This window comes from Euleptes europaea, chromosome 3 (genome assembly GCF_029931775.1).
Source record: "Euleptes europaea isolate rEulEur1 chromosome 3, rEulEur1.hap1, whole genome shotgun sequence".
In the NCBI taxonomy this organism is placed as follows: Eukaryota; Metazoa; Chordata; class Lepidosauria; order Squamata; family Sphaerodactylidae; genus Euleptes; species Euleptes europaea.
The window spans coordinates 22,602,517-22,614,654 of record NC_079314.1 but is presented as its reverse complement, the minus strand read 5'-3'; the positions used below and the strand labels follow the sequence as shown (position 1 = coordinate 22,614,654).

At 47.8% G+C, this 12,138-nt stretch overlaps 1 protein-coding gene across 1 annotated transcript in view; it reads right to left on the bottom strand.

Annotated features, from left to right (window-relative positions):
- MECR (mitochondrial trans-2-enoyl-CoA reductase) overlaps positions 1-11,580 on the bottom strand; it is a 35,249-nt gene extending 23,669 nt beyond the window's left edge. Inside the window, exon 1 of the mRNA XM_056847641.1 lies at positions 11,495-11,580. The gene's annotated coding sequence lies outside the window, so the exon portion shown is untranslated. The remainder of the gene's footprint in view (positions 1-11,494) is intronic.
- Positions 11,581-12,138: the final 558 nt, after the last annotated feature.

The following is a 12,138-nucleotide window of genomic DNA, read 5'->3' as shown; positions in this document are numbered from 1 at the left end:
CCGTCCAGGGCAGGGCAAATATACTGAACGCATTTTAGAATGCTCTTCCCCTGCTTCTCTGGAGATTAAAAAAACAGAGAGATGGTAACAAGATGACACACGGAAGAAAAAGAATGAACCAAGATCAATTAACAAGAGGAGAAACAGCAGAACAACCACTCACAACCTCACTGGGTTGTGGTGAGGGTTCTGCGTGGAAAACAGAACTCTGTGTGTGTGTGAAGTGCCGTCAAGTCGCAGCCGAATTATGGCGACCCCTTTTGGTGGTTTTCATGGCAAGAGACTAACAGAGGTGGTTTGCCAGTGCCTTCCTCTGCACAGCAACCCTGGTATTCCTTGGTGGTCTCTCATCCAAATACTAACCAGGGCTGACCCTGCTTAGCTTCTGAGATTTGACGAGATCAGGCTAGCCTGGGCCATCCAGGTCAGGGTGAAAACAGAACTATGTACTCGTTAATTTTATTGCAATTAGCTTAAAGCCATAGCAACGCAACAACCAACAAAACAAAACAAGACAATCACAGTATCGAGTACACTGACCTCAGCTTCCTGGAGCAAAGGAGGGATAAAAATCTGCTGGAGAGGAAGCCAGAAGTATTGGGGGCCACCATTCCCATATAAGAAGACGAGTTGGTTTTTCTATGCTGACTTCCTCTACCCCTTAAGGAAGAATCAAACCGGCTCACAATCACTTTCCCTTCCCTTCCCCACAACAGACACCATGTGAGGTAGGTGGGGCTGAGAGAGCTCTGAGAGAGCTGTGACTAGCCCAAGGCCACCCAGCTGGCTTCATGTGTAGGAGTGGGGTGGGGGAGAAACCAATTAACCAGATTAGTCTCCGCTGCTCATGTGGAGTGGGGAATCAAACCTAGTTGTCCAGATTAGAGTCCACCTCTCCAAACCACCACTCTTAACCAGTACACCACGCTGGCTCACAAAGGAGAGCAGGCTTAACAATAAAAGAAGCATACAGGGGGAAAAATGTCCAGGTCCCATCTCCTGTGTCACATATGTCTTCATTCAAGTGCTCCAAGCACTCTTCACCCTTTGCTCAATACTGGACATGAGCCAAGACCGTAGGTGTGAACAGCTTGGAATAGGGTTGCCAGGTCCCCCCTTGCCAATGGTGGGAGCTTTGGTGTGTGTGTGTGTGTGGGGGAGCGACGAAATACACCTGGTTATGGAAACCATAGAGTTTTTGGACGAATGTCCTAGAGCATCCCAGTCAAAACCCAGAAGTGACGGGGATGTGCTAGCATATTTCTGAGGGACATGCTAGTGCGTCCCCATCGCTTCCGGGTTTACCCTGGAAGGGACATTACTGTGCTGCACGCCACCGAGCGCGCATGTGTGGATCGCCCCCCCCCTTTAGCTGGCCTGCTTCCCCCGCTGGCCAGCTGTAGAGCAGCAGGCAGGCCTATTAATTGGCGGGCAATTGCCCACCATTAACAAGCATCGGGAAACCCTATCTCGGGGTGGGGGTATAGGAAGGATTACAAAGCCCCTTGCAAGGCATTTGGGGTGAGGGAGAGAGAAGCGAACCTGGAAATGACACTCAGATGCCCTTGTGGGTTTTTGGATCTCCTCCTAGGCACCTCTCGATCAAAGTGAAAACAGAGAGAGAGTGAAACAAACAGTGCCAAGAAAGGCTCCCGCCAACTCACAAAGCTCTTAATTCCACAACACTGCAGCAGTTTAATTCATTTTTTGCCAGGTAAGGCCGGAGGGGATCAGGCTCTACAGCATGCAATTCCAAGTTGCAAAAGAGCCGTTAGGTGCCGGGACTGGGTATTATTTTTGTTTGTCCCCCTCCCACCCCCGTACCAGGTTCTGGCGCGTCTCAGACCCCCGCCGAAGTTCTTGTGCAAGCATTATCTATCACCGAGGAGACGTTAGCATCGCTAGCATTGTTTAATTTCTTCATAAAGAGGCAAGCCGCCTGCAGCTGGAGCTGTTCGAATTAAATTGGCCTCGGAAGGAGGGCTGTTTCAACGCAATGGCGCCCAGCCCCGGCACAATTACGGCTCCATTAACAATCTTTAGGATCCTGATGGCTGAAAACCAACGGATCACAGACACGATGGCTCATTTGCAGACGTAATTTCTTGCTTTCTTTTTATTTTGAGGGGGGGAAGAGAATTTGTGGATAAAAGCCGAGTACGTGTATCTACGCCCTCATCCCCCAGTCCCATATAGCATCTGCGCTGTGTTTGGAGAGGGTTTATTGCTAAGCTCAGCTTGGGATAATGGCTCATCTGCTCGTGCTTAATTGGAACAGAGTTATGTGAGTTATGTGCCACCCCATGCGGCTCAGGTAGCTGCATTCTGTTCCCAGCCTCACGCGAGGACATCACAGCGCTACATATACACCTGCATGCTATTAGACCGCAAAAGCTCTGGTCTGTACTGTCCCTCTGCAGGTCGAAGGTCAAGAGAAGCAGATCTACACAACCTCTTTCTGGATATCACTAAGGCCGTTAATGCCTGGCAGTACCTGGGGTGGTTTCTATCATAAAATGTATTGCGGTCTGGGGTGGTTTGTTGCTGGTCCATCGCTCGTCTTTCAGTTCCACCTTTTTAAAAAAAATGAATGCATGGACTGAAGGCGCGCCGGTAGGAGCCGCCGCGGAGCTCCTCCTCCCCGCCCCCACCCCCTGGAAGGGTTCTTCCGATGGGGGGAGGTGGCGACGGCAGGGAGTCTCCCGGCGCAGCTCTCTCTTCGCCCCCCACAGGCTCTCCGCCCGTCAGAGCCCTTCCTAGCGGGGCGGAGGAGGGGCGCGATACTTTACAGATGACAAGGAAACGGGACCCGGCCCCAACAAGGCGACAGTCAAAAGGTGACACAAGGGAAACCAAAGGGAACTGGAATAGATGGGAGGCGAATACCCCACTTGTACAATGACTAGGGCTTGCTTCTGTAGGGAAGGCCTTATGGAAAAAGCTGGGCTTTGAGAAAAGAAGAGTTGGTTTTTATACCCCGCTTTTCTCTCCCTTTTAAGCGGCTTACAACCGCCTTCCCTTCCTCTCCCCACAACAGACACCTTGTGAGGTAGGCGGGACTGAGAGCGTTCAGAGAGAACCGTGACTAGCCCAAGGTTACCCAGCAGGCTTCATGTATAGGAGTGGGGAAATAAATCCAGTTCACCAGATTAGCCTCTGCTGCTCATGTGGAGGAGCTGGGAATCAAACCCAGTTCTCCAGATTAGAGCCCACCGTTCTTAACCACTACCCCACACTGGTTTGAAGGAGGTTTTGAAAACTTATTTATTTAGAATATTTGCATGCTGCCTCTTCAGTCTTGCTCAAGGCGGCTTACAATAACTGTTACGTTTAGGAAAGCAGACACCATGGGGTGGGGGTCCCCAACCTTTCTGAGCCTGTGGCTGCAACTGATGATACAGTATGATGTGTGCAACTACAAAACTGCAACAACAGGAGGCAGTGTCAACCGCAGAATGTCAGGGAGCGAGGTTATGCACAACTCTAATAGCAACCCTTCAGCATTTCAGGCAAAAACTCTCGTTTAGCAAGGTACTTTTTAAAACGAACATTTTTACAATATTTCCTTGCATATACGCACCGCTTATCTTCACATGAACACACGAAGCTGCCTTATGCTGAATCAGACCCTTGGTCCATCAAAGTCAGTGCTGTCCACTCAGACAGGCAACGGCTCTCCAGGGTCTCACGCAGGGGTCTTTCACATTACCTACCTGCCTAGTCCCTTTAACTGGAGATGCCGGGGATTGAACCGGGGACCTTCTGCATGCCAAGCAGACGCTCTACTCACTGAGCTACAGCCCTTCCTTCAGTGAAAAGGCTGTGGGGCCAGCTGCTTTTAAAACATCTTTTTAAAAAATCTGTTCAGCTTATGAGAAACCCCCTCGGGAAAAAGCCCCACCTGCCCCTCCTAAAAAACACTTTGTGAGTGCAAGGAAAGGTGTCGTTGGCCCATGGATACCATGTTGGGGACCGCTGCCACAGGGGTTTTCCATTCAGCGCAGCAATTTTGCAATACTAGTTTGCAACCATAGAATTCCACAAAGATTCACCAAGCACTGCAAGTCAGTAGCCTGGCACAGCTATGCACATTTTCAAAACCCGCAAAACCCAAATCCTGCTGGCACAAACGTCTTCACACATGAAGCTGCCTTATACTGAATCAGACCCTTGACATCCCACCATAGGTAACCATAGTTCCTTTATGCCTGTCGGAGGAGTCAGCTGTGAGATTTGGGAGCAAAAAGAGACAGACAACCAGTTCCAGACAGCGAGCCTGTCCTCTCTAATCAGGCTTTTGAACACATGAAGCTGCCTTATACTGAATCAGACCCTTGATCCATCAAAGTCAGTATTGTCTACTCAGACCGGCAGCGGCTCTCCAGGGTCTCAGGCAGAGGTCTTTCACATTACCTACCTGATAGTCCCTTTAACTGGAGATGCCAGGGATTGAACCTGGGACCGTCTGCATGCCAAGCAGATGCTCTACCACTGAGCCACAGCCCCTCCTCTCTCTTGCTCTCTCTGGATATTCCAGGGGGACACAGTCAAAATGTTAGGGGTCACAAGTTACCGTCTGACGCTTGCCTGGTCTTTCAAAAGGTGCACTGAAGAAAACAGACAAGGAGACAGTAAACTGAGGTCTTCATGCAGAGCTCCTTCACATGAACACATGAAGCTGCCTTATACTGAATCAGACCCTTGGTCCATCAAAGTCAGTATTGTCCACTCAGACCGGCAGCGGCTCTCCAGGGTCTCAGTCAGGGGTCTTTCCCATCACCTACTTGCCTGGTCCCTTTAACTGGAGATGCTGGGGGTTGAACCTGGGACCTTCTGCATGCCAAGCAGATGCTCTACCACTGAGCCACAGCCCCTCCCCAAAGCCTCACAAATACGTCGGTGATACGACGCTCGCTTAAAAGCAAGGGAGGTGCCTCTTACCCATTCTGCGGTACTTTACGGCAGCAGCGAGTTAAGAATGAAAGGCAGTCGGTGCCACCCGCTCTGCTTGCCTAAAGAGCAGCTGTAGCTAGCCTCGTTCTGTGTTTCCATCTCACACAAGTGCTGGCCGCGGCTGCTCTTTCTCCCTCAGAGATACAGGCTCTGCCTGGGAAAGGAAGAGAACAGAGCTTTTTAAAGGCTTAAACTGAACTCCTAGCAGAAGCTGTACACACGGCCCTGCTGAGAGCCAGCGTGGTGTTGTGGTTAAGAGCGGTGGTTTGGAGCGGTGGACTCTGATCTGGAGAACAGGGTTTGATTCTCCCACTCCTCCACATGAGCGGCGGAGGCTAATCTGGTGGATTTGTTTCCCCGCTCCTACACATGAAGCCAGCTGGGTGACCTTGGACCGGTCACAGCTCTCTCAGAGCTCTCTCAGCCCCCCCTACCTCGCAGGGTGTCTGCTGTGGGGAGGGGAAGGGAAAGTGATTGTAAGCCGGTTTGAGTCTCCCTTAAGTGGTAGAGAAAGTCGGCATATAAAAACCAACTCTTCTTCTTCTAACCAAAAGGATCATACGTTTTGTATTACCGTACTAGACATGAGGACGACAGCCACGAGTTGGGAGTTGTCCCAGCACCCTTTCACCAAAGTGCGACAGCACTACGGCAGCTGCACGCCCGACTCTTCCGTCCCCGATGACGAGGACTTGTCAAGTCACCAATTTTACCCAGTGAAAGGCAAGCGGCTAATCAGAAGCCCCCCTGACCAGGGGCGGGATGAGTTATCCTGGCTGCTAATGGAGCATCGGGCAACATGAGAACTCAGAACAGAAGAGAATACAATCCAGGCCCGATCTCAAAAACTTCTGCATGGACCAGATTTTTATAGTTAATTTACAACTCCCTTGAAAAATTGATGTTATAATGGAAACGCTGACAGACCCATTAATTACAGCTTTGCCAGCAAAGGATGGCGGGGACCTAATCACCCAAATTTGCTCGAATTTATTACGCCATTCGGCTGAAAAATGGCCACAAGCCGCAACTGATCAAGTAAATTGCATAAGAAATCCATTGCTTAATCTGGACCGTGTGAGGCAGGGAATTTTACGGCCAGTGTCATATTTGATTTGGTTGCGGGACAGAAATTAAATATCGCAGTGGCACTTTCCAGAAGTTGCACCGGGGAGGGGGCAGGGGAGAACTCGGAAAAGGCTCATCCCTGTCAAAAGTGCACAATGCATACAGTCAGCCAACCGACCTGCTTCCTCGAACACACAGGAACACACAAAGCTGCCTTCTACTGAATCAGACCCTCGGTCCATCAAAGTCAGTATTGTCTACTCAGACCGGCAGCGCCTCTCCAGGGTCTCAGGCAGGGGTCTTTCACATCACCTACTTGCCTAGTCCCTTGCCTAGTCCCTGGATATGCCAGGGATTGAACCTGGGAAAGACCCCTGCCTGAGACCCTGGAGAGCCGCTGCCGGACTTTGATGGACCAAGGGTCTGATTCATTATAAGGCAGCTTCGTGTGTTCGAGGAAGCAGGTAGGTTGGCTGACTTCGATGGACCAAGGGTCTGATTCAGTAGAAGGCAGCTTCATGTGTTCATGAAGAATGGAATTGTTCCAGAGGACCTTTTTTATAAAGGGAACAGGGCTATAGCAGTGGTCCCCAACATGGCACCCACCAACATAATTTCTGGTGCCTGCCAAGGGTTTTTAGGAAGTGGGCGGGGCCAGGTAGGGCTTTTCTCCAGCAAAGCTTCTGATTGGCTGTGCAGATTTTTTTAAAATGTTGCTTTGGTAGCAGCCACCACCATAGCGCAAGGATCTGCACTGTGTTGCTGAAGTTAAGCTGTGGCGATAGTGTTGTGGCTGGCTCCACCTCCTGCGGCAGCCATTCTGTTGCAGCCATTTTGTTGCTGTGCCCACCATGCTGTGTCGGAATACCAAACGGGCCCACAGGCTCAAAATGTTCAAGGGCCCTTGGGCTATAGCATAACTGAATGGTTCAGAAAGGTGCTTCCATAAAGGGAACAGGACTTTAGTTTATGCCACTGTGTATTGTACTACCTATTGATTGTATTATTGTGCTCCTATTGCACTGTTTTCTCCTTTTGTGATCCCATTTTCTACACTGCTTGACATCACGGTTGATCTTTTTTTGCACTGTTTCTTATTTTTGCAATCCTAGTCCTATTGCACTGCTTATTAGCTCTCTCTTGTTGTTTGATTGCACTCCTTTACACTGTGTTTTCTGCCTTGAGTCTCACTGAGAAAGATGGACTATAAGCAAATAAATACAACAATTCTAACAGTCATCCCATAGGATAGAATAGTCTTCACTGGATATATTAACCAAACTGTGTTTCCCTGGTGTGGTATAACAGTTACAGTGTTGGATGAAGAAAGAAGATATGGATTAAAATTCACCTTCTGCCATGAAGCTCACTAGGTGTATCCAGCATGGTGTAGTGGTTAAGAGCAGTGGTTTGGCGCAGTGGACTCTGATCTGGAGAACCAGGTTGGTTTCCCCACTCCTACACATGAAGCCAGCTGGGTGACCTTGGGCTAGTCACATGCCCTCAGCCCCACCTAACTCACAGGGTGTCTGTTGTGGGGAGGGGAAGGTGATTGTAAGCCAGTTTGATTCTGCCTTAAGTGGTAGAGAAAGTCAGCATATAAAAACCAACTCTTTCTCTTCTTCCTCCTCCTTCTGTCTGCCACATATTGTCAGCTTAACTTATCTCACAGGGGTGTTTCTGGGACAAAACCACCCATGCAAACCTAAGCTCCTTGGAGAAAAGGTAGGGAAAAAATGTCATAAAAACAGAATGATATTACTGAGGGGCAGGGATGTAAAAACCCGGGGGGTGGGACCCTGGAAAATTTCACAAAAAAAAACCCTAAGCCATTTTGGAGAACACCGGAAAATCACTTTTGAAATATTTTCTCTTTCGGAATGAAAAGCTGTTCAGACCAAAGCTCTTCTTACTCAAAATGCTTTGTTAAGAACCACGTAGCATGCAGATATTCATGTGCGTACACCGGACACATAAACAAATTTTCAAAGATAAGCATTGTTTAAATATGCTTAATTTTGTCTAATGGCATACTATATGTGATAATATACTACTGAAATAGACAGTATATTTTCCACTGTTAATTTTTAACTCCATATCCAAATCCGCCAGTATACCTCAATACTGTGATTGCTTACAGACCATTATGTCCACATAATATACCTTTTTTGCTTACTGTAAAAAGTATAGATTCTTTTTTCCAGCTTATGTTTTTGCCTACTTCTTAAAAATAATAAGATACATGTGCATCAGTAGTATAAGGCAGCAGTTTATAACTTTCTCCTTCTTTTAATTTTGGTTTCTTCTTGACCATTCTGGAAAGGCATACTAGCAACATTCAAACTCAAACCTAGTGACCAAATGACCAAAGCAAGATGAAACTCGTTTTATAACCCCAAACCATTAAAACTAGCTAAACTAAAGACATGAAAACATGGAGCTGCCTTATCCCAAGTCATATCATGGATCTCTCATGGTCAATATTGTGTAGTCTGACTGGCAGGGAGTCAGGTCTTTCTCATCACATCTTAGGTAAAAGGTAAAGGTCATCCCCGGTGCAAGCACCAGGTCATTACTGACCCACGGGGTGATGTCACATCCCGACGTTCACTAGGCAGACTGTTTTTTGGGGGTGGTTTGCCATTGCCTTCCCCAGTCATCTACACTTTATTCCCAGCAAGATGGGTACTCATTTTACCAACCTCAGAAGGATGGAAGGCTGAGTCAACCTTGAGCCGGCTACCTGAAACCGACTTCCGTCGGGATTGAACTCATCTTACCTGATCCTTTTTAACTTTAGATGTTGGGGATTGAACCTAGGAACCTTAGGTATGCAAAGCAGATACTGTCCCACTGAGTCATGGCCCCTCACTCTGAAAGGTTTATGGCTAGACCTAGAATGTCTACATCACAAACAACATTCAAGAATGAAAACTGAAATGCAACCGTCCGTTTTTAACTAAGAATCAGAGTGTGCATTCAGGATTTGAACTGAATCAGAAACAGACATTTAGAACTGCAGATTTATTCATTTAATATTGCCTCCCTGCCACCAGGCCTATTTTGTGCTTTTAGATGCAGGAACATATATCCTTAAGGCAACAAGAAGTAATAAATAAATAAATCGCATTTCTTCATGTATGCGGAAAGGATTTAAAATCCAATTGCTCGTTTGACACCAGCTTTTTAATCCTGGCTAAAAAGTTTCGCACGAAGACTTTATTATCCCCTGCCTTCCTTCGCAGTGAGAAAAAAAACCTGTCACCCCTACTGGGTGTTATCACTGACGAGACAGTCTTAGTGTCAGGTCTACTTAACACAAATGTTACCTACCTGGGTTGTTGGAAGATTTCAGTAGTCAGCTAAAACTTTCGCACAGAGCCAAAAGACAAAATAAAACCTGAACTTACAATAATCACCAAGCGTATGTAGGCTGGGAGGTTTGCGCTTCCTGTGGCAAATCAAAAAGTGTCAGCTTCTCGGAGGTAAGCGGCAGAAGACCCAGTCTGTCGCCAGTTCCCAAAAGAACTGCGCTCTCCAGAGTCGTCATTTCTGCATTCTGACATTTTTTCAACAACAACTTGAAGTAAGAGGAACATACAAAATCAAGTCCTCCGCAGAGCTACGGGAAGTCGCTCCAATTCTTGCACTGTGCACCACGTTCTACAAAGGTAATCATTAAAGTTGATGGCCAGTAACCGAGAACAATTTCTCCCGGCTGCCTGGAATTTGACATTTTTAGCTTGCTGCTAAGAAAACAGAATGAGAAATGAGGAAAACGGCAGTAACAAATGTGGGACAGGTGAATTTCTACACGTTCTTCAGCATCATATGAAGCGGAGAATTTGGGGGACCTTTGCATTCTTCTGCTTCCCCAGGAACACAGAAAGAAATCCACCTGAAAATCAAAAGCTACTTGCATCCTGGCTACTGCTCCCAAAATGACATCTATACTTGTCAAATGGGGCAGAACTAATACTTAGAATACTTTTGCCAGCTTCCTCTACAATTCCTATTCTGCAGCTCATAAAGGTTGATGAAATCAGAGAAAGAAAAAATGTCTTTCAATCTGTTTTATTTTCTGGCTAAATTTCCCTCACAGATTGGTTTTTTTTTTCCTGCTACCCTGGCTTGGAAAGGAGGCAGAGAAAAAAGTGTGCGCATACATGTATGCTTGCACATGTAACAAGATCCCTGGCACAGAATCAACAGTTCTAATTCAAGGAACATAATTATTGTTTAAAAGATTCCTGTTCTGTTTCAGGTTCCACTTCACCAAGGCAAGCTAAAAAAAACCTATGCCAAAGAATTTTACACAACTCAGGCTGCAATCCTAAGCACATCAACAAGGGAATACATCAAATTGAATGCAATGGGATTTACTTCTGAGTATATATGCTTGCCCTGACCTGAATGGCCCAGGCTTGCCCAAACTCATAAGATCTTGGAAGGTGAGCAGGGTTGGCCTTGGTTAGTGCTTAGATGGGAGACCACCAAGGAAATGCAGGGTTGCTACAGGGAAGCTTAGCAGGGTCGGCCTTGAACACATGAAGCTGCTTTATACTGAATCAGACCCTTGGTCCATCAAAGTCAGTATTGTCTATTCAGACTGGCAGCGGCTCTCCAGGGTCTCAGGCAGGGGTCTTTCACATCACCTACCTGCCTAGTCCCTTTAACCGGAGATGCTGGGGATTGAACCTGGGACCTTCTGCATGCCAAGCAGACGCTCTACCACTGAGCCTCAGTCCCTCCCATTTTTAATACTTGGATAGGAGACCACCAGAGAAGTCTAGGATTGCCATGTAGAGGCAGGCAATGGCCAACCACCTCCGTACGTTGTTTTAATGTGAACATAAAACAAAGAGTGCAGCAGCCCAAAGGTTTTAGGGCCTCTTAGATGTTCCTCAGGCTTGTGATCCCAGTACGTGCCACGTGGGGGAATCATGAGCCCAGTATGTGCCACATGGGGGAAACTGGCACAGCACTGCCAAGATTCAAGGTCAGTTGCCAAACTAGACCTTTATATTTCACATATATATATTTCACATATATATATTCACTAGACCTTTATATTTCACACCTCACCCTACAGAGACACTATTTGCGACAAGCCATTAGACCTTTGACAACTCTGCAAGGCAAAAATATACACACACAGTCCAGCGTACATAAGTCAATTCCAGTTCGGTGAAAAAACAGAATGATGGTTCACATTCTCAAATTATGTTGGCGCTAACTCTCACTAGCAACTGGAGCATTAAAAAGGTAAAGGTCCCCTGTGCAAGCACCGGGTCATTCCTGACCCATGGGGTGACGTCACATACACCCACACACCGGACTCCTGCATTCTTCACACCGGCCAGGCAGGCATCCAACAGGTACAGGCCCCCCCCCCCCCCGTGGATGCGTGACCAGTCGACCTTCTCGCCGTTACAGCCACCCAAGACACAGGAAAGGCTTCCCGTCCCCTTACTGTAGGACTTGGGCCGGCTCCCCGTGCTTCTCGTAGACCAGCCCTCGAGGCCGGCCCCGAACCGCCGCTGACACCGCGCGGAAAGCGGCGGCGCCCCCCGGCAAGCGCATAGCGACCGTTGAGCCCGCGCGCCAAAACGACGTCGCCGCCGCCCTCTGTGGTCCACGGCAATGTGCGTCACAAGGGCGATCAGCGCCGACTGCGCGAGGAGCCCCGCCCCCTCGTTGCGATGGATGAATGAAAGAACGCCGGGGAGGCGCGTGGCCGTTTATGCGCGGGAGGGTTCCAAGGCCGCGCGTTTCCCCCGTCCAAATTCTCCAAACTCTGCACGGGGGGGATTCTTGTTGAGCTTTGAGAGTCCGGACGGCGAAAATGTGCAGCCTTAAGAGAGCGGAGCGGCAAAGAGGAAGACCCAACAAGAGATGGACTGACTCAACCTTTTTTTGACCAGGGACCACTAGGACTTTTTTGTTCGGTGCAGGGACCCCAAGGTTCAAAATAAAAATTCCGAGAATTGGAAAATAAACTTGAATCATAACTGTTAGTTCAACATTAAACTTAGAATGATATTTGAATATATATATTTTATGATCGAGAACTTTTAATTGAAAATATTAATTTATTATGGGTTTATAACTTTGTTT